Source organism: Trichosurus vulpecula, chromosome 8 (assembly GCF_011100635.1).
Source record: "Trichosurus vulpecula isolate mTriVul1 chromosome 8, mTriVul1.pri, whole genome shotgun sequence".
Taxonomy (NCBI): Eukaryota; Metazoa; Chordata; class Mammalia; order Diprotodontia; family Phalangeridae; genus Trichosurus; species Trichosurus vulpecula.
The window spans coordinates 233,970,388-233,974,626 of NC_050580.1; the positions used below are offsets into that span (position 1 = coordinate 233,970,388).

The window sequence follows — 4,239 nt, forward strand, 5'->3', positions numbered from 1 at the left end:
TGGTGATAAATAAACATCCTTGTTTCACCCCTGATCTTATTGGGAAGGTTTCTAATTTAGTTCCTTTTTGGATAATGCATTCTCTCCATTTTAGATAGATACTACTTATAATTTTAAGAAAGAATCCATTTATTCCTATGCTTCTGAATGTTTTTTTTTAAATAGGAATGGGTGTTGCATTTTGTATAAAGCTCTTCATCTGTTAATAAAATTGTGGTTTTTATTGTTTTTGTTTTTGATGTAGTCAATTTTTGGCTGTAGTTTTCCTAATATTGAACCAGCCTTGCTTTCCTGATATGAATATCACCTGGTCATAGTGTATGGTCTTTGTGATATATTGTTGTAGTCTCCTAGTTAGTATTTTATTTTAAAATTTAGCATCTCTGTTCATTAGGGAAATTCATCAGGGAAGTTTTCTTTCTCTGTTTTTGTTCTCCCTGGTTTAGGTATAAAAACTGTATTTGTGCCATAAAAGGAATTTGGTAAGATTACTTCTTTGTCTATTTTTTCAAATAGTTTAGATAGTATTAGAATTAATTGTCCTTCAAATGTTTGGTAGCATTCCTTGGTAAATTCATCTGGTCCTGGGGATTTATTCTTAGGGAGCTCATTTTTGGCTTGTTCAATTTCTTTTTCTAAGATAGCATTATTTAAGTATTCTATTTCCTCTTGCAATTTAAATTTTTTAAATATTCATCTATCTCACTTAGATTGTCAGATTTATTGGCATATAATTGGGGAAAATAATGATAGCTAATAATTGCTTTAATTTCGCCTTCATTGGTGGTGAATTCACCTTTTTCATTTTTGATACTGGTCATTTGGTTTTCTTCTTTCTTTTTTCAAATTAAGGTAACCAATGGTTTATCTATTTCCCTCCATAAAACTAGCTGCTAGTTTTATTTATTAATTCAATGGTTTTCTTACTTTCAGTTTTATTCATCTCTCCTTTGATTTTCAATATTTCCAATTTTGTGTTTAATTAGAGATTTATAATTTGTTCTTTTTCTAGTTTTTTTTAGTTGTATGTTCAATTCATTGATCTGCCCTTTCTCTCTTTTATTGATGTATGTGTTTAGAGATATGTTTTCCCCTAAGTATTGCTTTGGCTGCACCCCAAAATTTTGGTATATTGTCTCCTTATTTTCATTATGTTTGATGAAATTGATTGTGTCCATGATTTGTTCTTTTACCCACTTTTTTTTAGAATTAGGTTATCTAATTTCCAATTAATTTTTAATCTCTGCTTCCATAGCCTAATTCAATTAATTGAATGCATTTTTTTTTACTGCATTATGGTCTGAAAAAGGTGCATTTAATATTTCTGCTTTTCTTTTGAGATTTTTATGCCCTAACACATAGTCAATATTTGTGAAGGTGATATGTACAGCTGAGAAAAAGGTGTACTCCTTTCTATTCCCATTCAATTTTCTCCAGGGGTCCATCATATTAACTTTCCAAAATTCTGTTCATCTCCTTTCTTATTTATTTTACAGTTATATCTATCTAGCTCTGAGAGGGGAAACTTGAGGTTCCCACAGCATAATTCTACTGTCTATTTTCTCCTGTAATTTATTTAACTTTACCTTTAAGAATGCGGATTCTACGTCATTTGGTGCGTCTATTTTTAGTACTGATATTACTTCATTGTCTATGGTACCTTTTAGCAAGATGTAGTTTCTCTGCTTATCTCTTTTAATTAGGTATATTTTTGCTTTATCTGAGATCATGATTCTACCCCTGACTTTTTAACAAAAAATGGAGCACTTCATGAATTTGTATATCATCCTTATACAGAGGCCATGCTGATCTTCTCCGTATCATTCCAATTTTAGTATATGTACTTCCAAAGTGAGCATGGGAAACATAATTCTAAATAGCATTACAGAATGACTGGACCAAATCATAACTGCACAAAAATGCATTAGTGTTCCTGCTTTCCCTTAATTCCTCCAACGATTTTCATTTGCCTTTTTATATCATGTTTGCCAATCTGACGAATGTAAGGTTGTTTTCATTTGTATTTTTCTTGTTAATGATTTGAAATATGGTTGTTCATAGCTTGAATTTTTTCCTTTGAGAACTGCCGATTCATATTCTTTGACCATTTGCCAACTGGGGAATGGATCTTGCTTTTATGTATTTGAATTAGTTCCTTACATACAGTGGATATGAAACCTAGTCAGAGAAACATTCTATAAAGATTTTTCCCATTTACTTGTTTATCTTCTCATTTTAACTGTTAGCTTTCTTTGGGCAAAAATTTTTTAAATTTTGTATAATCAAAATTGTCTATTTTATCTTCAGTAAGCTGCTCTATCATGAACTCTCTCCCAACCCATAGTTATGAAAGATATTTCTATCCTTTTCTCCCTAATTTGTCTCTGATGTCACCTTTTGTGGCTGTCCTATACCTGTTTGGATCTTATTTTGGTCTTTAGTGTAAGATGTTGGTCTAAACCAAATATCTACCAAAGTATTTTCTAGTTTTTTTTTCCAGTAGCTTTTGCCAAATAAAGAATTCTTACCTTGAGATCTTTGGGCCTATCAAAAACTGTGTTTGTTACTTCTGTATATTATTTCCAGTCCCTCATTAAGATGCTTTTATTACTCATGCTTTCTGTATCCTATTCTTAGAGGCAGCTAGGTAGTACAGTAGATTAGGCAGTTATCCTGGAGTCAGGAAGGTCCGAGTTCACACCAGCCTCAAACACTTCTTAGCTGTGTGATCCTTAGCAAATCACTTAACCCCTGACTTCCTCAGTTTCCTCAAGTCTAAAAAGGGGATCATAATAGTTCCTATTTCCTAGGGTTGTTGTGAGGACCAAATGAGATAATATTTGTAAAGTGCTTAACAAAACAGTTGGCACATAGTAGGCACTTAATTTTTTTTCCTTCTTCTGTTACTGTTCCTTGACCCTACCTGATCCACTGCCCTCTCACTCCCACCATTAACTCATCCTGGCTTCAGCTCCCAATTAAGTGCTAAGCTGCTTAGAACTTTCCTGTAAGAAATCCTGGACTGAATCTCTTTGTCCAAGGAGAAGAGTTTTCTTTACTCAGGTGGAATAGGACAGATGCTTCCTAGAAGAGGAAAAACCTAGGGAACTGAAGGGTAAGCAGGCAGTGTGGTAGAGTGGAGAGAGCAGTGAGTTTAAAGTATAGACTTGAATAGTTGTAGGACCTTAACATTTTTTACTTTAACAGTTGCCTCACCTGCAAAATAGGTACTGACCCCACAGCATCGCTGTTAGGAGAGTGACTTTTAAATTAAAAGACTCTATTATTATTGTAGAAGTTGTCATTATGGGGGCAGCTGGGAGGCACAGTGAATAGAGCACTGGCTCTGGAGTCAGGAAGACTGAAGTTCAAATCTGACTTCAGACACTTGACACTTACTAGCTGTGTGACCTTGGGCAAGTCACTTAACCCCAATTATCTTGCCTTCCCCCCTCCAAAAAAAGAAGATATCATCATGGGAGAATATTCTGTGGCTTTTTGATCCTTCCCATCTGGGATATCAACACTTAGTAAAGGAGACAGAGAAATAGGGACAGAGAGTAGAGGTGGAAAGACGATGGGGACCTGTTTGCCTGAAGTTAGTAAAGATAATCACAATTGCCTGTTGGTGTTGCCCAGTCATATCCAACTCTTTGTGACTCTGTCTGGGGTTTTCTTGGCACAGATACTGAAGTGATTCTTCATTCCTTTCTCCGGCTCTTTTTAGAGACTAGGAGACTGAGGCAGAGTTAAGTGACTTGCCCAGGGTCACACAGCTGAGGGCAGATTTGAACTCGCTCCAGGCCTGGCACTCTATCCATTGTGCCACCTAGCTGCCAATAATAATATATATAATCTATGATAATAACACAGAGAACCAACATTTAGATAAGTGCCCATGATGTGCCAGGCGCCAAGTGCTTTATGCACATTGACTCACTTGGTCTTTACAGCAACCCTGGGAGGTAGGTGCCATTATTATCCGCATCTGACAGATGAGGAAACTGAAGCTCAGTGACCTGCCCTGGATCACACGGCTGTTACGTGTCTGAGGCTGGATTTGAATTCGGGTCTTTCTGACTCTAGACCCAGCACTCTATCACTGATCCACAAGATACTTATAATCTTATAATAATACTTTTAATAATAAATAATAATAAAATTAATAAATAATGAAGATTCTTATAATTAATAATAATAATATCTCACATTTATGTAGCACTTTGAGATTTACACGGT

The 4,239-nt window shown here is 35.0% G+C and overlaps 1 non-coding gene across 1 annotated transcript; it reads right to left on the reverse strand.

The window, feature by feature from the left end:
* Positions 1-1,752: 1,752 nt before the first annotated feature.
* Positions 1,753-1,859, reverse strand: LOC118830440. Its single transcript, XR_005009075.1, has one exon. It is a non-coding gene; the product is annotated as a U6 spliceosomal RNA (small nuclear RNA).
* Positions 1,860-4,239: the final 2,380 nt, after the last annotated feature.